This window comes from Helianthus annuus, chromosome 17 (assembly GCF_002127325.2).
Source record: "Helianthus annuus cultivar XRQ/B chromosome 17, HanXRQr2.0-SUNRISE, whole genome shotgun sequence".
In the NCBI taxonomy this organism is placed as follows: domain Eukaryota; kingdom Viridiplantae; phylum Streptophyta; class Magnoliopsida; order Asterales; family Asteraceae; genus Helianthus; species Helianthus annuus.
In genome coordinates this window covers 156,620,380-156,642,556 of record NC_035449.2, presented here as the reverse complement: position 1 = coordinate 156,642,556, position 22,177 = coordinate 156,620,380, and the positions used below count along the sequence as shown (strand labels likewise).

At 35.6% G+C, this 22,177-nt stretch overlaps 2 long non-coding RNA genes across 12 annotated transcripts; both read right to left on the bottom strand.

Moving 5' to 3' along the window:
* Positions 1-915: 915 nt before the first annotated feature.
* Positions 916-5,957, bottom strand: LOC110923287. Its single transcript, XR_002583927.2, has 11 exons — positions 5,566-5,957; positions 4,485-4,731; positions 4,154-4,398; positions 3,408-3,598; positions 3,183-3,341; positions 2,723-3,105; positions 2,527-2,623; positions 2,341-2,427; positions 2,024-2,159; positions 1,724-1,840; positions 916-1,422 (listed from the first exon to the last, which is right to left on the bottom strand). It is a non-coding gene; the product is annotated as an uncharacterized LOC110923287 (long non-coding RNA).
* A 2,386-nt stretch (positions 5,958-8,343) lies between these two features.
* Positions 8,344-14,866, bottom strand: LOC110922136. 11 transcript variants are annotated; one of them, XR_004885625.1, is made up of 9 exons: positions 14,834-14,866; positions 13,518-13,725; positions 12,298-13,417; positions 10,649-10,739; positions 10,494-10,565; positions 10,297-10,424; positions 9,963-10,188; positions 9,074-9,170; positions 8,344-8,518 (listed from the first exon to the last, which is right to left on the bottom strand). It is a non-coding gene; the product is annotated as an uncharacterized LOC110922136 (long non-coding RNA). The 11 variants fall into 11 exon arrangements; XR_002582904.2 differs by having other exon boundaries at positions 10,297-10,375; XR_002582908.2 differs by having other exon boundaries at positions 9,963-10,135; positions 10,297-10,375.
* Between the last annotated feature and the right edge of the window lie 7,311 nt (positions 14,867-22,177).

Genomic DNA, 22,177 nt, shown 5'->3' with positions numbered 1-22,177 from the left:
ATGGAAGTCTGGAACAAGTCACGAATGGATGTAGTGATGAAGCAAGTTTTGAATTTTGATCGATGGAGATAAAATACTAAAAGTTGTTAGGTTAAATCTAAAAGTAAACATGGAGATGGGACGATAAAAAGTAAATCCTAACCCAAAAACAGACTTGAGACGGTACCGGTATAACGGTTCAAACCGGTATACCAGGTTTTACCGGCGGTACAAAGTCTATCCCGTTTCTTCTACTTGTCGGGGTGTTTCGGACCGGATTTACATCCGAAAACAGTAATACCGGTATTACCGGCCGGTATTTACCAGTTTTTAAAACATTGGGTTAGGGAGGGAAAATATGTAGTTGATTTTAAGGATTGGGTAAATATATAACAAGTGACTTTAATAAGGGGATATATGTAAATTACCCTATTTTTTATGTGTCCAATATCTACACATATTGTACATTTCTAAATACTAGTGGGAATGCCCGAGCGTTGCAGCGGGGGTCCCGACTCATATCGGATTCAATTATAATCCCTTGCTACGTGGCGATCTTTTGACCGGTATCGTTTCGGTATACACACATTCGATATAGCAATCAACACCGGTTTTACATGGATCAAGACCATTAAAAACCAAACCTTGGTACCTATGTTCGGACGGTATCAACTCAGGCCATCACGGTAGTTAAAGTTGATAGCCAAAGTTACTATTTGTCGTAGTCACTACTAACATCACCGGTTAATACTAAGAGAATAATTTCAAGTGATTATTAGTTCCTGCTTCCTACTATAAACTTTTGTCCCTTTGGCCCTGTGCGTTTCCCCTTTGAACCCATGTCAAGCATGTACCCCACACGGGCCACACCTTTCATAAATTAATTAAACTAAAATCACCAACACTTGTAAGCATGCATATTTGAATCAATAACACTTCCATTTAAACTGACTGTATATAATCATATATAATATAAAGAAGTTGATGCGTATATAAATAGTTCAACTACTGGATATGAACATCAACTTTAGGGGTGGGATTAGGCATATCTCTATATACTTGATGAGGTCAAAGTCAAATGTTTGATTATATTTCTATAGAGGTCAGTTTTTGTCAACTGTTTGAGTAGTAGACAGTACGCAACGGCTCAACAGATGGGTCACCAGTAGGGGTGTAAAAGAGCCGGTCTGAGCCCGAGCTTGACGGGGCTTGAGCTAGGCTCCTCATGTTTTTATGAAGCTCGAGCTCGGCTCAAGCTACTTTAAGACAAACCTCAGACGATATACAAACGACATGTTACTTGAAAAAATGGAGATAAAAGTGTGAATTTACTGGTGGTGTTTGAAGAACTCGCGCATCAATAGAAGTGAATTGCTCTCTCACTCGCATGCCAAATTCATTGTTCACAAGAGCATCGTCGTTATACTTGTTACTCTGCATGATCTAAACAACAACAACCAACCAGAAAAGCCATAAGTAACTATATTGACATATTGTTATAAACAGTGGCGGTTCTTAGAAGGCCACTGGCAGGGCCACAGCTCGGGCAAGTTTTTCGGCCAAAGTGCTAATTTTTCGCATTTCGATCGATATTTTTTATATATACTATGTTTGGCCCGCGCCTGCCCGGGTTTTTTTTAGTGCCCGTGTCTTTCGTCCTGGCACGTTCAACGGGCAAGATCCGCCACTGGTTATAAAAAGTTGATAAAAATATAGTTTATAATTTAAGTAAATAAATGCATACCGTCATAATGCTACCTTCCCTCTCACTTGGGCGCTGACATGTGGCCCTTAGCAAATTAGTCACCTGTTTCTCATTTAGCTTTGAAGCATATCTTTGACCAAAAGACAATGTACAAAGCTAAAATTACACAAATTAAAGTTAGCAGAAAAATGGCAATATAGTTGATAACTTGATACACAGATACTGAGATATACAAGGTTTTATTTGAAATTTTAACAGGAAAAAAATGATTTTATAATGCTAAAGAATAATACAAGCGAGACTTGTTTTTCACTCGATAAAAAAATTAAAATAGCTGACCTCCATTGGCAGATACGTAGGCTTTGCTTCTGTGCCTGATTGAATAGCAGGAAGTAACGGATAACGAAGAGTGGTGTTGTACTTTGCTCGGAAATACTGAACAACAAAAATTGTGGCTCCACTGTCACCCACAAAACTAACAAATTAAAAAAAAAATTAGTCAAAGATAAGAAGCATATAATCATAAAGCACAAGTAGATTGCAGAATGAATGGCCTACATAGATAAACAATTTAAATAGTGCTTATCAAGTTCATATTTGCAGAATGAATGGCCTACATAAATTATCAAAGTAGTAAAATAATTTTTACAACTCACGTTACGTGTCAAGTCTTGACACTTGTAGCGCCTCACAGAATCCCCATGGCGAACTTCAACCCTAACTCCTCGAAGAGCTCTCTTCACCTGAAAGTTACAATCCCCATAAAAGAAACTATGAGCTTGTTCCAATAATTCAAACTATACACACATGATATTAACATATGGCTCAATAGAAAGGTATACCTTAATCCATTCTTGATCACTAAGCGGTCTTGATATATCCTTGTTGAGAAAGTCTTTAAAAACTCAGATACCAACTTGTTTTCATAGAAAGCCCAAGCTGACATGTGTACAAACAAAATATTAAAAACAATAAATCAGATTAACATTCTATAAAATGAACACAAAACTAAAAACAGAACAGTTGAGAAACAAATACCAATGTTCAGTGATAGTCCCATTTGTGTAGGTCGTAAACTCTGGTAGAAGTACCGGTACCGAATTTACCGAACCGGGTACTTTTTCGGTACCGATTCGGAACCGACTTTTAGCATTTTCGGTACGGGTTCGGTACCGGTATTTACCGGTTTTTTACCCTCAAATACCTATACCAAACTGTACCGAACCGGGTATATTCGGTACCGGTACCGGTACCCACTTTTGAGGATTTTCAGTACCGGTTCTTTCGGTACCGGTACCGATTTGGTACCGGACGGTACTGAGCTCATCCCTAGGTAGAAGCCCTTCCAATACTCAATACCGTCACCAAGTGTGCCTTTACCAAATACAGGGCTAAAGAGTGATCTCCCAATTACTTCACGGCTGCAATTCACAATAGGTTTGGAGGTTAGAACCAAAACATGAAAAGAAAAAACACTGAATAGAAAAAGATAGCTTACTCATTAGAAGCTGACTCCCTTAGAACTACATCAAGAGATTCAAGAGCTTGTATAGTTTCTTGTGGACTGTCATGTTGACTGCCAGTCAGAAACATCTTCAGATAGCGAAGGTCTTTTTTTGCAGCAAACTTAATGGTGACCTTGAATTCGCGTTCCCACCTACAATACATGCAAATATTAAAAATGAAACATTAAGCACAAGATACTTCAAAAAATATATCATACCCATTCCGCTCGGTAATGTTAACAACAAATTCTTTCAACTCGAATGGCAAGGAACCAGCAGCGAATGCACTTTTCTTCCCATCATAAGCCAACATCAAGTTTCCCAGATGTGAAGCCTTAAATGACTCGCAAAGAAGCTTCATTATCTCCTGACATTTTGTTTTAGAAATAACTTCGGGCGAAATAGCAACCTAAACCCAGAATTGTATGAAAACATTACAGTGCATTATACAAATTAAATACACACATTTAAGTTCAAGGCAGTCATTTAGAAAAAATGAAAGACATTTAAAATCACTCTAATCCATGAAACTAACAGAAATGAAATAAAAAGACAAGCGGTTTCCAAGAAAACTGAAGATCCTCTCAGAATCTCATATTTAACCTATTATTTTTATCTAACATGTATATCACAGAGGGCCTATAAACAAGGTACAAATTCATATACATAGTTATCAAATCTACCTATCAGAATCGCTTGTATAAAATTAACATTAACCTAATACTTGATCTAACATGTATGTACATCACAAAGAGACCCAACAAACAAGGTACAAATTCATACATGGATACACAAATATATCAATTCATCCCATCAGGATCTCACATTCAAAATTAGCAGAGATGGTTGTATGGCATCATCCTATGTATGGAAATTAAAAAATATACTTAAAGTATTAGGCACTATATTTGTTCAAATATATGACTTGGGTTTTTAAGTTGAACAGATAACATGAAGAAATAACCTTTGGAAACAATTCATCTAGAACTTGTACCGCTTGCCTGGAGTTCCAACCACCATAGCCTCGCAAAAATATGTCTGCCTGCACCATTTGAAATTGAACAGATATTAACTTAAATACATTCAAACATTTTTCAATTAGGAAATAGTTGGTATGAAACTGGTCTTTCCTCTTGGAGCGCTAACCCCTTTTGTTGCAAACGCATCGACTTGTTTGAGAACCTATAGCTCTTCTCAAGTGCAGTGCGCCTAGGAAAAATGAAAATAAATCTTCAATAAATCCATAATGAAACACATGTTTAATTATTAATATTAGTAATATTAGTAATATTCACCACTTTAAATCATCCACTGAAGCAGCTGAAAATGTAGGGACCAGATCAGCTCCGTTTATAACAGATGTAATAAACTCATTGCCAGAGTCCGCCAACTCTATTATCCTTCACAAGCTCTTGCCAGTTCGGAGGCGGTTCGCGCAAATCGTTTGGGCCATGAGCGAACGTACAGCCGTCGCTGTTACGACAGGTTCAATCAAGAAACTTTTGGCACATTCGGGTCTTGTAGAATATGTGGGTGGTTCCTCTATTGACAGTTAAAGAAACACGTCAAGATCACACACACAATATGAGTTGATAACATGGTATAAATGATATAAACTGCCAAATATTAAACCTTCTCAACTCAAATCATAAAACTTTTTAGGATAAAATTACTATTTTTTTTTTTTTGGGAATTCTAGTTAGCATCAGTACAATTGCTGCATGCAGATAATAAAAGACAATAAACAAGAGTAACATTAACAAGAGTACAATACAATAATTCAAGAAACAGAGTAACATAAAAAGCCATACATCAAGAACCAGAGTAACATTAAAAGCCATACACATGCTTATGAGCCAGAAATCAAAAATATAAAAAAAATTCAAGATTTCTTTATTATATCAAAGTAAAACTCATCAAATAACATGCCTAAAAGAAATTAACCCAACCTGAATTAAATGGTGATCATCAAAGCATCTTCATAGGTTTGTAAATAAAAAAAATTACAAATTCAAGATCAATTTATTTTTTCAAGATTAAATATATAAGCATCTGGGCAAAAGATCTAAAAACCCTGAAAATATTTTTCCCACAAAAACCTTAAACTGGTAATGGGATGATGATCAACCATCAAAGATCCTTCATAAACATATAAATAAAAAAAATCAAGACTATACACATATATCATAAATTGGGGTAAAAATTAAAAATAAAAAAAAAAACCCACAAAAATTCAGTAAATAAAATAAAATTCTAACCTGTGAAAAAAAGCAAAGAACTTTACTGGAGATTGTTGAAAGCCCAGACAAGAACCGGCAACAAGAACAAAAAATTGAAGAGAAAGCATACTAAAACTTATACTGGATTTCAACTAACCTGTACTTGCACCAAGATCCTCTTCTCGTTATACATCCTTCACCAGGAACCATATTCGCTTCGCCGGCAAACCTTGCCCTCCGCTACCTCCATCGCGACCTCTACCTCTTCAGCCACCGCCTCTGCTGCCGCCGAACCTTTCGACTCTGCCGCTGCCATCTCCACAGCCGCCCCTAAAGCCGCCACCTGCCATCTCCACAACAAAATCAATCTATTGTTAAGAAGCGCCCCAAATAAGGCCTACGGCCACCTTTCTGGACATCTCAGATTCCATTGAAGGGTTGCATGCTCTTAATCTGCTCCAAAAAGAAAACATAAAAGAGACTTTAATGCAAAACTGGAGAGACCCTTCATTTGTTTCTAAGGGCAGGGATGGATAGGATTTTAAGGTTGTGAGTATGGGTATAGGTATAGTTTACTATTATACTCTCATAGCTTCTTAAAATATTCACCTCCTTACAATTTTACCCTCACAAAACATGCATTTTTTACTTGTACGTATTGCATAAAATGATGTTACAAGTGTGTACATCACTTCTCCTTTTTATAATAGTATAGATAGATGTGTAGGTATTTTTTGCCATGTCATCTTAAAAAAGATTTAATTATTTATTTTATACGTATTCAATATCTACACATATTGTACATTTTTAAATATGTGTAGGTATTTGTTTTGTCACATCATCTAAAAATATATATTTACTTACTTTATAGGTATGTAGGGAGCCGCTAGAATGAGAACCACCTCGAGTTGTAAGAACCGCGAGAACTACACCCCACGGAGCGCCGTTCGCCATGATTTTTTTTTTTACAAATAGATGTGTATATTATAAACACAGCCCTAAAAAATCATGGCGAACGGCGCTCCGTGGGGTGTAGTTTTTACACCACAAGTTTGGTGAAAAAAAAAAGAAAAAAGAAAAAAAATTAAAAAACACCAAACTTGTGGTGTAAAAAACTACACCCCACGGAGCGCCGTTCGCCATGATTTTTTACGGCTGTGTTTATAATACACACATCTACTTGTAAAAAAAAATCATGGCGAACGGCGCTCCGTGGGGTGTAGTTCTCGCGGTTCTTACAACTCGGGGTGGTTCTCATTCTAGCAGCCCCCTAGGTATGTAATATCTACATATATTGTACATTTTTACTCGTATGTAGGTATTTAATTTGCCACATCATTTTCAAAATAAAAAAAAAAGTATATATTAACTTAGTTTATCTACATATTTTTTTTTAAATTCTTATGTGTTGGTAAACATAATCATTTACCTACATATATATTAGTTTTTTTACATATGTGTAGATAATTTAGCTACACATGACGAAAATTTGCTACATGTGTAGGCAATTTTGGGGGGGAAATTTTCCCACCAACACCAACTGTGGCTAAAATGTATTACCAACACATATTAAGTGTTAATTATTATGAAAATATATCATCAACTATTACACACACATATACAAACATGTGTAGGTAAATTATGTGTAGGTAAACACCCCAATTTCTTGTAGTGTCTCTTTCTCTCTCCAAACACCCATCTCTCTCTCCTCTCTCTCGAACACCACCACCACCACCGTGATGAGAACCGGTGGAGCAGGTGAAGGATCTAGGTTGTTTGCAGGTGGTTGGTGATTAGGGTTGTTTGCAGGTTGTTTAGGATTAGGGTTTCAGTGAGGGTGGTGATGGTGGAGACGGTGGGGGGATTGTGATGGTGGATGGGGTGGTGGGTTTAATAGTGGTGGTTTGCAGGTTCTTGGGATTAGGGTTTTCAGTAGGGGTGGTGGGTTGAATCGTGTTGGTTGCTGATTTGGGTTAGGGTTCCGGTGTTGGTTGCTGAATCGTGTTGTTGCAGGTTTGGGGTTAGGGTTCCGGTATTGGTTGCTGAATCGTGTTGTTGCAGGTTTGAAGGTGGTTGTGGTGGTGTGTTGTTGGAGGTGGTGGGTGAAGGAGGGAGACAGAGAGATGGTGGTGGTGGTGGATTAATGGTGATGAAATTGGGTGCAGGTCTGATCAACCTGGGTTTCTTGTTGCAGGTTTGAAGGCGGTGGTGGTGGTGGTGGCGGCAGAGAGGAGTAGAGGGAGAGAGAGAGGTGGTGGTAGGTTTATTATTTTTAATTAATAATTAGTTATAATAAAATGAAAATGACCATTTTACCCGTGTGCAAAAGGACAAAACTTGAGTTTTTTTTTTTGAGAAATCTGAGCAGATTTATTTTTGGACTAAAATGGCAAAAAAATGCAAACCTCGGGGACCCAGATGTAAAAAATTTAGGTTTTGGACTAAAGTGGCAAAAGTAAGCAAACCTCAGGGACCATTTTGGCTATTAACTCAAAAATGCCATTTAGTGACATACAAAAAATGCCACAAAATAGCAAAAAAGTGCCACTAAAGATACCTGTAGGAATGGGCGGCACACAATAAAAGTGACACTGGAAGCGCTGACCCTAAAGCATTTTGTGGCACTTTTTAAATCTGCCGTACAAAGTTTTTATCCTTTTAGTGGCACTTTTTTTTGCCACAATATAACAAAAAGACTTGGTGGCACAATTTTTTGCCTTTAAAAAGTAATCATAGTTACATATTCAAACTATTTTTAGTGGTACTTCTTTTGCCACTATAAAAAAACCTTTTGTGGCACAAATTTTGTGTCGGTTAAAATGTTTCTAGTCAAATACATGTACTACTTTTAGTGGGGCATAATTTTGCCAAAAAAACACATTTTTTACAATATAAAATAAAAGTTCGATATAAATATAAATGTAAACAATCATACTATTAAAACTTCAATAATATATTGATGTGAAACATACTCCAAGTATTAGCAAAACATTATGTAATAAGTAACATATTTCAAATTCCAAATGTTTACATGAGGAGTTTAAACGTTCTTTTGAGTGAGAATTTCTCTGTCATAAAACTTCGCTCGAAAGCTTCTAATAATATATACCCTGCCATCATCAACCATATAAACAAGCATTAGTATTAATTAAAAAAAAACTATAAGTTATTAAATTTATGAAATTAATTTTACTTGGTTCAAGAAAAACATGTATACTTAATTGTAAAAGAACAAATTATGGTTTATTCATGTAATCTCCTGTAAGTTCAAATCTACCATGTTAACAACTACAAGAAAAAGCAAAATAAGCACTAATTGTTTTAATAGACATGAAATAAACAATGAACGGAATTCGTATGTGATACACAACTAGTTAAGTGTAGTTAGCACAAGGGAATGTACAAGAGAAAACAAAGGAACTGCAATCTAAGATGTTCAAATCGTAGATGGCCATATATATTGCATAATGGACAAAAAACATTAGAACATGTGCATGTATTGTTCTTATATATCATTTGTATGTAAGTATTGTGTGTGTAGGGCTAAAACTTTTTATATGAAATTTGTTGCAGCATACACATATAGAATATCAAATAACACGATTAAGCCATCGGCGTGCTTTAAAACAAAAAGAAAACCACACAAATATTGGGGTTGAACTTACGAATTCCATTTCTAGTAACAGATGACCCGTTCTAACCAATCTCAGAGGCGACACAAATCCAGTTATCCCACAGTGACCCGTACCTACCATGATTAACCTACAACAAAATGGTCAGCCATGACAATAATATATTGTAAATGGTTATAGAGAATTGGTCATGATCACTACAATAAAGTAACCGTAGATGTGGGCCATGTGGCACTCTAGGTCATAAATGTAATTCATATATAATGTACTTACTCGTATTCTCTAGCTAGAATTCCAAGCACAAATAGAGCTACATGGTACTGATGTGCCCGTATATCTAAAACTATCACTAAGCTATATTTGAATTAAATTCCACTTAAAATATGATGTAGCTGGATCATGTGGTGCCCAATATTTCACAATAAAGTTATTAAAATGCATACTTGCAACCTGTCGTACATCCATATCTCAATTTCCAAAAACATGTGACAAGATGTAACAAGCACAATACCCCTTGAGTGATTAAAAAAACAGAATAGCTTATAACAATCGAACCACCTAGTTTGGTTTGTCATTACATGAAAACATAGGTTCGACCCACAATTTTCACCAAGCTTGACCAAGAACACCCCTATCATTTACTCTTATAACAAAGAAAGAACATTTTAATGACTTCTTAAATTCTCATCCAACCAGCAAACATACTCAAATTGAATTAAAAAATCCAAATAAACTCTTTATAATAATCTCAGATAATCTAGATCCGCCCTCCTAAACAATAAAAAAAAAAGAACTCATAAAACTCCCTTCACTTGGCAGCCAAACAAAATTATTCATTCTAAGCTATAAAAAGACGCTACAAACTTAGAATATTAAGCTAGAAGTTTAAAAGCTAGTGTTGACATTGACAATGTTTTAATACCTTTTAGAAGGGATGATTCCAGTGACAATAAGGTTTAATCCTCTGCTTCTAAGCTTTTGCCTTCTTTAGGAGATGCGAAACTCCTGCTAAGCTGAGATCTTCTCGAGGGATCCAATGGTGGTCTTTGAGCTGGTTGTGGAGCCGGAGATGCAAAACTCCTGCTAAGCTGAGATCTTGTTCAGGGATCCAACGCATTGTTAATTTCGCAATGTTTTGAGATTAATAACTAAAACAGATAACATTAAACCAGGAAAAACAGGTCAAACCGGTTCAAACCAAAATGATTTTGGGTTAAACTATTGCAGCAAGTATATAATAATCTATCGAAATTTACCTGTTGTATAATTTGAGTAGGCTTAAATTTAGTCGACCCAAATTCAATAAGCATTGCAGTGACCTAAATCAACCCATTTCTTGATGAACGAGCCATAATTTCGGTTGTAGGTAATAGTGTAAAAAGCACTTTAGATAGCATAAAGTAAAAATAAGCTTATAGAAAAGTCTTTCAGCCCATGTGATAAAAGAACTTACTCAATATACGTCATTGGTGCAGCATCACCAACTTTTATTCAAGTTCGAAGAACTCTTGTATATCCTCATGTCCTAGCAATGCACCATCAATATATTGTTTAACCACAATTAATATCAAGTAAAAAACTTAACCAAAGAAGAGGTTTAATGTTCACTTGTATCAGTAAGCCAGCTCTGTAAATAGTTTGTGAATAACATCATATCCTCTCACAAAGGCTGCTCACGCCTGACAGCACAAAGGGTACCCTGTAAAAGTTACTAACATGTAAGCACATGAAACAACAAACCATTAGCATTTTTCAAATTAAAAAGCTCCAGGAACTGTAATGATGATAGGAAAGAGAGTAATTAGCCTCAACACATTTCAAATTAAAAAAAAACATTGTAATACAACAATTATAAATTAAGAGTATAATTTAAGTTGAAGATGTACACAATCATTACAACAGGGAAATTAACATATCTTTTATCCAGATAAGTTAAAAACCAAGTTTCTTTTGAAAAGAATCACACACCAATATAGTTTATCTAGGAATGAGCTTGGTACCAACCAGTACCGAGCCAGTACCGGTACCAAAAATACCGAATAGTCGGTACCGGTACTGAATATACCCGGTACGGTACCGGTATTTGAGGGTAAAAACCGGTACCGGACCGATACGAAAAATGTACCCAGTAAACAAGAAAAACAACATATTATAGCATGCCATCATATCGTCACACAAAATAACCTGATTCAGAACGATATGAACATTTTAAAAGTGACAGTAGAGAACCGTTGACTAGAACGGATGTTTTAATAACACTTTCCTACAATTTGATCATCTTTTTCTCCTTAAAAACGGATGTTTATTGACTGGAACTGCTACAATAAACTTTGTTGAATAACCAGAGTCAGATACTCTGTTGTAATAAGTTGATAACACTGGCTTTTTTAGGTAATGTTTATATCTTGTTTTGTTGTTTATGGTTTTAATAATCTGGTATTCAGATATCGATTGTTTGGAAAAGTCCGATGATTTAGGTAAACAATATATAGAATGATCAAAAAGAACATTCTCGTGTATTAGGTTATAAAAAAAGCCTTTGATAATCAGTCTTGTTACAGCTGGTATGAAACTTATTGACACACAAATAACCAAAAGCACCAAATATGTGGGTGCAGGGGAGTTCAGTTGTGAGGTTGTTGACGATGGTAAAGTATCTGTAAGGGGAGTAAACGTTACGGGTGAGAAAACTGTGTGTATTTGATCAGGTATTCGAGATGCAGTCTAAAAACCTGTCTTCTGGGTCACTTTTCTGTCTAGTATAAGCTGCTGGGGCCCGTTGATCCTCAACAATTTTCTGGGAATTTTGTGACTGATGGGGTTCTGGAAGGAATAGTGATGAAAGCAGCAAATAGGATGAAACTAGGATTAAGATATTCCATGCTGATGCATATATTCGTATGTTTTATGTATTGCATCATGGTTTATCTATTAGGATCTTATAACCCTACCACAACAACCAGAATTGTCTAAGAGTAAAACATATTAGTTGAATAAATTCAGAAATATAACATTACGAGCTCAAGTAGACATGCGCCGGAGTGAGTTTGATACGTTCTCATCCATGATCAACCTCAACTAAAATTACCTAGAAAATAGTGTTCCAAAAAAACTAATTCCAAAATTTTGAGCATATACAAATTACGATCTACCTGCATATATTTTTACCTAACCAACTAAATTGTGGAGGAAAAATATCAAAACAGAAGCAAAAAAGACAGTATATGTAAAAAAAATAAAAGTGTTTTGTCTATAACCTGAAGCGCGTTCAATAGTTCCAACTTTTATCCCTTACCCTTGTATGTACATGAACCTTCACCATGTCAAACTCAACCTACGCACAATCAACAATAATTGCAACAAAGGTACTTAGACAATTGTGAATAAAATTAGAGGGGAAAACTAACACAAACATTTCATCAAACCCTTAGTGTGCACATATTCTAAACATCATAATGAGCAGATAAAAGCAGAGATTTAGCCACAACATATTCATATGAATTTAGTGGACAATTGCACACATGGGCTGTAGCGAACAAGAGAGACGATGTGCCCTAGAGGGCAACGACGGTGCAATAGAGGGCAGCGATAGTGCACCGGAAGGTATCAGTTAGGAAAAGAAAGAAAAGAAAAGAAATAGAGTTTAATAAAAGAAAGAAAAGAAAAGAAATAGAGTTTAGTAGAGAAAAGAAAGGAACAAATAAAAATTATTGTGTGTTCCAGAGTTTCAAGTAAAGGAAAAGAAAGAAAGGAAAATAAACATTTTTTTGCATTCCCGAGTGGAGAGGAAAAGAAAGGGAAAGTGACAATTTTACTATTATACCCTTTTAAGTAATATTAAAATAAAAATAACCCATACATTCTCGTCTTCTTTAAAACATTCTTTTATCTTCAATAACAAATTAAACTCCATTTCAACCAACCTAAACTTGTGTCCCATCATGCAAGAAAAGTGTTAGGGGTGCAAACGATCCGAGCCTGAGGTCAACCAAGCTCGAGCTCGTTTAACATATGAAAGCTCGAGCTCAGCGCGATTCAAGCTTCGACTTTAAAACCTCGAGCTCGGCTCGTAAGTAATTTTTCAAGTTCGCCCTCGGCTCGGGCTCGACTCGTTTAGTATTTGTTAATTAATTTTATATTAATTATAATTATTTTGACACAATCTGAGTATGCTGATAGACTTGCAGATGCTATTTTGTGCCTTTGACTACTATAATTCAGTTAGTGCTTTAATATGGAATTCTACATACATTCCTGGTGTTTCAGAGTAAGTAAAAAATAATAATAAGTGCAAAAGAAGTTTTGCTCCTGCATCAATTATAGTCTTGTAGAACAAGATTATAAAGCTCTAACTTTCCCATCAGGTGAAGCTGTTTTCTGCAATTTCAAATCGACCGGTGGTTAGTTCCTGCATATACGTATGTTTTATTAATTAAAAAATAATAATAAGTGCAAATTGAATGAAAAAGAAACCAACTGGTCTATAATTTATATCGAATATGCATCCGCCGCTAGGGGTATCAGCGGGTCCGTGTATGAAGCACAACAGCGACAACGAACATATCAAACTGGAACTAGCATACCAGTTCAGTCGTAGACTGTATCTGCTTAGACCACTTGAACGACGCACCCCAAACTCCATCCGGCAGCGCGTAACGATTAGCGACAGCTGTCTTTTTCTTCCTCTTTAAACCAAATAGCAACAGGAATTTTACGAATTATCAATCTATTAATGCGATAAAAACCATATTTATCAAACACAAGTTAACATGAGTATTTGTGAAGAGCAGAACCTACAAAAGTATGGTAGAATCCACAAAAGTATGGTAGTACAATCAACTAATCAAACATAACTAACTATTCAAAATCTAAAACAATATTAATCATAATTCATGGCTGCACACAAGTTGAACACTTGAGCTAGGCCCAAGTTCGGCGTAAGAAAGTTTCAATATTGATTCGCAAACACATTAGCTCAAAAAACATTCATGAAAACTGTTAGATATAGAATACTTAGCTCAAAGTCAACACAACCAGTTATCATCATACTAAAAGATGCAGAAGGTTCAGCGCTACAAAATCTGCATTGCGTACAGTAACGCGCAAAAAAAATCTGGAAAAATAGGGTCAAAAGCTGCAAAAAAACTGTCTAAATCAACCTAAACTAGTCTAAAACGGGCTTTTTAAGCACCTTGCGCCTTAGGCCATGTGTAGTCATAAAACCCCTTTGGGGGCGTTATGCGACAAGTGGCACGCCACGTCATAGAGGGGCTTTATGGGGCGTTATATCACTAGAGCGTGTTGTCATAAAGCCCCTACCCAACATATCGAACATGTGAATCATTCCATCAGTTGCAGCAGCTGCCTTTTTGTTCCTCTTTAAACCAAATCAGTAACAGAGCAATATTCAAAGGAAACTGAAAGAGAACTTTCCGGATACATACATCATCTCATCTTTTTATCAAAATAGCCGAACATTATAATTATAAATTTATAACGAGCAGTTCTTCAATTAATTATCTCAAATTTTACATACAAACGAAACTGAAACTGAACTAAGTGCAGGGTCAGGCCTCCTTCATACATACATACATACAGTTCTCAAACGGCAAATTCAGACCTATGCTTCAAAGTTTTAGCTATAAACCATCAAAGCAATCTAATTTAATCAAACATAAACAACTCGAGAAGCCAAAACCCTAACTGGACACATTAATTTAATCAAAATTTTAGATAAAAAGACCAGGAGATTGGCCGCTCAAAATTGGATGTGAAATAGGAACGTAATCTTACCTGGAAGATGAACTGTTGATTGCTGAGGAGAGCCAGTACAGAAACAATGATCGACAATTTTTCAATTGAGGGATAGATGATGGAAGGTGGATTGATGATCTGGCGGGATGTGGGAGATATACCCGCCATACTTCTTACGAGGGTAAAATTGGAAGAAAATTAGGAACGTGATGTTTACCTCTTCTTTTCTCTGAGAATCATTCCGATTTGGGAAGAAATATATAAGGAATAAAAAACCTCCTCATTCTCTTCTCCTCTCCCCCTTTCTCCTCATATAAAAATCTCTGGAACATGATTGCTATCCTCTTTCTTTCCAATTCCTTTCTCTTCTCTATTTAAGTGAGACTCTGGAACACAGTGTTAGGGAACGAGATGGATCCGGCAGAGAGACTTGGGGTTCAATTAGGGTTTGTGAGGGTGAGAAATTGGTAAGAGGGGGAAAACGTGAATGGAAACAAGCGGGAATATAAGGAAAATAAAATTTTGGAGGGGAATTGGAAATATGAGGGAGGGAAAATGTAAATGAAATATATAAAGTTTGGGGAATTTATGAACAAAAGATATAAAGACTTGTGTACTACTGACATTCTTTATTGTATTAGGTTATGGGGTGTGGGGGTCATGGATTGGAACATTATTTCCACATAGGACCATTAATTAAATGGTACATCATCCCTCCCCCCTTGATTGACGGTGGTTCCCATGGATTAAACCACGATTACCACGACCCTCCTATTTGATAATTTTAAGATAAAATTAAATTTAAAAAATGAAGGGGGTAGTGGTTTGGGTCATGACCACACCCTTAGGGTAGTGGTTTTGAATGATGGATTAAAGATGGATGATATGGTGGCTATGTGGAGGGTCATGGTGGTCATGAGGGTCATGATCACACCCTATAGCCTTATTTATCTAGAGTATTGGATAAAATTTTAAGCTAAAATCATATTTAGAGGGAAACCAAAATAATGTATGTAAAATCAGATTTTATAAATCAATTAAACGGGAAATATATATTTATTTTAAAACTGAAATTATCGTCATTTAAATGCAGTGAGGCTTATTGATGGTCCTTTAGGCACATCGATGGTCGACTACGAACAATGATGTTTGATTAGGTCACCGATTGTGAGCTATGATTAATAATAATATAGGGCTATAGAAATTCAGTACGCTCAAATCACTATAAAATCCGGACCCCGCAAAGCGGGGAAAATCAATTCTAGTTTAATTAAAGTGTTTCAAGGAGGGTAAAGAGAAGATTTTAGAATTTTGAGCCACTTAGAAAATAGTGGCGTATGTAAAGTACCACTAAAAGTTATCAAAAATTTTAGTGGCGTATGGAAAGTGCCACTAAAACTCTAAATTAGTGCCATAAGAACTAAATGCCACTAAAAATGTGTGTTAAGCGAATGTAGCATACGTAAAATGCCACTAAAACCTAAATTAGTGGCAAAAAAGCTAAATGCCATTAGAGGTGTGTGCCACTAAATGGACTTTTTTTGTAGTGAAAGTAGCAAGTGGACCTTGGATGGATTCAAAGAATATCCCAAAAAGCTACTTTATGCAGACAAGTGAATGAATAAACAAATATTTATTCATGTCAAACATTCTCTATAAATAGAGAACCAACTACTGAAGGGAGAATAAGTTAAGCAAAACATTTATTACATACAACAAAACTCCACAACCCTTCATTACAGAATTCTTAAAGTATTCGTTTGTATTAGCCAATAACCTCACAATTACCTTGTAAACCTTGTTTCAAAGTGATATAAACTTGAAAATTTTGTAGTTGTGTTTCTTGAAAGTTTGATTTCTATTTCCGCACACTATTTTCACATTTGTTGAAAATCACTTACCAAATTTAGAAAAGAGCACTGTTATCTGGGATCAACAAAACAAAAGTCGAGTAAAAAGTTGAGCTGAAAATCACTTGCCAGATTGAATAAACTATTTTCAAACAATCAACTGCTCAAATTTTTCTTTAACTTTTTTTTATATAAATATGGCAACTTTTAAACATTTACGTGAATTCATAAATAAAGAAATTTTACACATGCGTAAGTTTGCTATTACTCATGGGTAAATTTGTTATATTTACACGTGTGTAAAATATCTAATAAAAGTGATTTTGAAAGAAAAATTCAATTATTTGATGTTGTAAATTATTTTTTTTAATGTTGTATTTTAACTACAATGAGAGTTGTATTAAAAAAAATTGAGTTTGATTGATTTTTTATTCGTTCTTACAGTTCTCGCAATATTTAACATTCTTAAGATAACTTTCCCATATATATATATATATAGGGGAAGGATCCACTAAAAAGTGGATTTTGCCTAATTAGTCTAAGAAGGATTGTAATGATAACATGTGACACTCCTAATAAGTAGGAATGAAGGACATTTTAGTCTTTATAAATAAGAGTGAAAATGACATGTGGCACTCCTTTTGTTTTTTTAAAAATACAACAAAAAAAATCTAGTACAAAAAAATCTAACACAAAAAATCTAGTAAAAAAAATATAGAACGAAAAAATGTTGTACAAAAAAATATAGCACAAAAAATATAGCACGTAAAAATTTACCAAAAAAATTGAGAAAAAAAATTAAAACAAAAAAATTCAGCACAAAAAATTTAGCACAAAAATATAGTACAAAAATCCAGCACAAAAAATGTTATACAACATAGAAATACAACACATTTTAGTGGGTTTTTTTAGTCTTCATATTTTATATAGCAATGTGATACTCAAATTAAAGATAAAAAGACGCTCGATTTTACGATGAAATTTCCATGAAAAAATAATGTCGTATAAAAAGTTACGAACGTTTAAAAAATAAGAGTGAAATATGCATGTGTAGAGAGAAAGTCCATAAATAGGATTTTCCCAAGATACCCTTGCACTCCTCCTTTCTCCTACACTTTCATCTTAACCATTGATTTGAAAAATGAATGGTCAAGATTACTTCTCATCCTACTTAGGCAAAATAAAAAAGTTTATTTTGCCTAAGTAGGATGAGAAGTAATCTTGACCATTCATTTTTCAAATCAATGGTTAAGATGAAAATGTAGGAAAAAAAGAAGTGTAAGGGTATCTTGGGAAAACCTTATTTATTGACTTTCTCTCTCCACATGCAAGGCAAAAACGTTCATAACTTTTTTATACCACATTATTTTTTCATAAAAATTTCACCATAAAATCGAGCGTGTTTTAATATTTAATTTGAGTACCATATTGCTACATAAAATATGACGACTAAAAAAACCCACAAACATGTGTTGTATTTCTATGTTGTATAACATTTTTTTTTGTGCTGGATTTTTGACCTATATTTTTGTGCTAATTTTTTTTTGTCTTAAATTTTTTTTCTCAATTTTTTGTACTGGATTTTTTGTACTATATTTTTTTGTGCTGAATTTTTTCGTGATATATTTTTTTCTACTTGATTTTTTGTGCTGTATTTTTTACTCAATTTTTTGTGCTATATTTTTTTGTACTGGATTTTTTGTACTAGATTTTTTGTACTTGATTTTTTTGTTGTATTTTTTAGAAAACAAAAAGGGTGCCACATGTCATTTTCACACTCCTATTTATAATGACCAAAATGTCCTTCCTTCCTACTTATATGAGTGCCACAAAAAATCATCATAATCCTTCTTATGCTATTTAGGTAAAATCTATTTTTTAATGGATCCTTTCCCTGTTTAAACACACTCCTTCTCTCACTCTCTTGATAACTGCTCCCATTGCTTCCCTGTTACCTTCAACCCCATTGCACCATCACCATCACCTCCAGGACATAACCTCTTTGATTTCTCATCAAATCGCCGTGTTATCCCTATCCACGAGAACCTGGTCGTTTTTCCTGTGGTGGGGGAAGACGGGGTTGTTCCGGCCAGTGAAGATGGGCGGAAACATGATGGTGAGTTCGGTTCTTTCTTTTCATTGCAATGATTTGATTAGGGGTCGATTGAAGATGATGATGGAAGTGCTGGTGGTATGAAGTTGGACCAACCTTTCTAGTCCTTTACAAAATCTTTATGCCTATTCGAAAACCAAAGAAAACCATAAACTTTAATATCCTTCACAATCTCAACAACATTGCTACGCTTCTTCCGGAAGATGCCATCATTCCTAGCTTTCCAGATACGCCAGCAACTTATCATAGCCATACCTTTAGGTAGCGTTCGTTTCATGGAATGGAATGGAATGAAATTGGGAAGCTTTTCTTTGTAAAATTGATCTTGGTTTGGGGAGGGAGGAATTTAAAATCCAATGAATTTCTTTAATCAATGAAATTTGTGACTATTTCAACATTCCATTCCATTCCTTCATTAGAGTGAAGGATTTCTAAGGAATGTTGAAATAGTCACAAATTTCATTGATTAAAGAAATTCATGGGATTTCAAATTCCTCCCTCCCCCAACCAAGATCAATTTTACAAAGAAAAACTTCCTAATTCCATTCCATTCCATTCCATTCCATGAAACGAACGCCACCTTAATAATATCTTTGCGGGAGGTCGATAAACCGTCCACCTTGTGAATGTTCATAATGTCTCCGACACCGAAAGACAAAAAAAATTCGGCATGCCAAGCCATTTTAAAATCCCATTCCACACGCTCGTAGAAAAAACACAACCTGTAAAAATATGGTCGATCTCATCCTCACCATCCCCACAAAAAATACACGACATGCTTTCCACATTAATATTCCTCCTCAATAACGCTAACTTGGTGGGTAAACGATTCAACATAAGATGCCATATGAAGATGTTACACTTAAGCGGAACCCATTTACACCAATCGAAATTCGGGGTGTTTGAACCTAGGCGCGTAGCCGCCACCCATTTTCTGACAGCAGCAGTCGAGAAAATGCCCCCCGGATCACCGTCCCACCTCCAAATATCCATACCAATTTTTGGTCGAATTTGCTGCACATCGGACATTATGTTCTGTATCTGACCCAACAGATCCAACGAATAAATGTTCCTCTTCCACGACCAAGAAAAAAAGATCGGCTCTTCCTTGATAACTCTATCAGCCACAACACAAGACTTGGCATTTTCTAGCTTAAATAGCTCCTGGTACCTGTCCTTTAGAACCCTAACATGCGTCCAATTATCTAACCAGAATCTAGTATTACCCCCATTGCCCACTTCACATTTCAATAAGCGAATAAATGATGACCCATTAACCTTCATTTTATAACCTTCCTTTACAATATTGGCCCAACCACTGGAGTAAGCGTTATTAACCGGGAACATATCCTACTTACGCTTTGACTGATGAATGGCTTCAATGATCTGCTTCCACATAGAATTCTTTTCAGAAATATATCTCCAAAGCCATTTAGAAATAAGCGCTCGGTTGCAATCAAATAGGCGAGACAAACCCAGACCGCCACTATCCCTACTACAAGCAACCGTGTCCCAAGCCACCCAATGAAGCTTTTTAACGTCCCCACTACCCCCCAAAGGAACTTCTTCATAAGCGCTTCCAAATCGTCAATAACTTTCAAGGGGGCTCTATAAATAGAAAAATAATATGTAGGTAAAGCTTCCAGCACCGACTTGATCAACACGAGCCGACCTCCTATAGATAGAGTATCCGCCTTCCATTTACTCAACCGACATCTGACCGTATCTATAACCGGTTGCAAATTGGCCACCCTGTTCATATTAGCCCCAACTTTAACACCAAGATACGAAAACATAATCGACCCCACCATAAAGCCCATAGTCTTAGCAATTCTTTTCACTTCCTGGTAATCCACACCAACACCCATCATGATAGACTTACTAAGATTAATTTTGAGGTCCGAACAAAGATAAAAAATTCTCAGCATCCTTTTCAAGTTGGTGAATTTAAACACGGACCACTCGCCAAGAATCATAACGTCATCCGCAAACAAGAGATGAGATAACCGCAAACCTCCATTTGGCAAACGAATACTATCAAAAGACCCAATGGCCTCAGCCTTCCTAAACATTGCTGAGAGTGCCTCCATAATAATAATAAAAAGAAAAGGCGATAACGGGTCACCTTGTCTAATGCCTTTAGAACATCCAAACTCGAACATAGGAGATCCATTAACGAGAATAGACGCTCTAGAGGCGGCTAAAACACCACTTATGCACTTACACCAAATCGAGGGAAACTTCATTTGATTCATCACATCAATAAGGAATGCCCAACTCACATTGTCATAGGCCTTGGCGAAATCAATTTTGAAAATAAACAACTCCTTACCCGTCTTCTTAGCCCACGAAAGAATTTCATTGAGCATAATTGGACCATCCAAAATAAACCGGCCTCCCAAAAAAGCAAATTGTGCCTCAGAAATAATATTACCAAGCACCGTCTTCAATCTATTCGCCAGGATCTTTGAAATAACCTTGCTAATAACCCCAATTAACGTAATCGGCCTATACTCGCCAAGGGATGATGGGTCTTTAACCTTAGGGATCAGCGTAATAAAAGAAGATCCCACTCCTTTATTAAAGCAACCATTCTCAAAAAACTCTCGCATCACATCTGTAAAATCACCTGCAAAACAACTCCTAAAGGTCTTAATAAAATGAAAATTAAAACCATCAGGCCCTCGAGCCTTATCGTCCCCACACTCAAAAACAACAGTCTTGATTTTTTCATTAGTGAAGCTACTAGAAAGAAAAGTCGCTTCATCTTCAGATAATGTCTTCAATCCATAACAATCCAGGCTCGGTCTATTAGGCATATCTTCCACGAATTTTGATCTAAATGATAGAAAGAAATACAATAGAAAATTGTTTACCTAGTTAAGCCCATGGTATATACAAAACCATGCTATTTGGTACAACTACTAAAGGACAAGATACAACTTAAATCAAATATGACAATATGAGATTATCTATACTACCTTATTACCTTCCAAAAAAAAAATCTATACTACCTTATTAAGCAAACTAGGTTTTCTACCCTTATTGTAATTTTACATTGTGTACACATCTTCAGGCCCTGGAGCCTTATCGTCCCCACACTCAAAAACAGCAGTCTTGATTTCTTCATTGGTGAAGCTACTAGAAAGAAAAGTCGCTTCATCTTCAGATAATGTCTTCAATCCATAACAATCCAGTCTCGGTCTATTACGCATATCTTCCACGAATTTTGATCTAAATGATAGAAAGAAATACAACAGAAAATTGTTTACCTAGTTAAGCCCATGGTATATACAAAACCATTTGGTACAACTACTGAAGGACAAGATACAACTCAAATCAAATCTGACAATATGAGATTATCTATACTACCTTATTACCTTAAAAAAAATCTATACTACCTTATTAAGCAAACTAGGT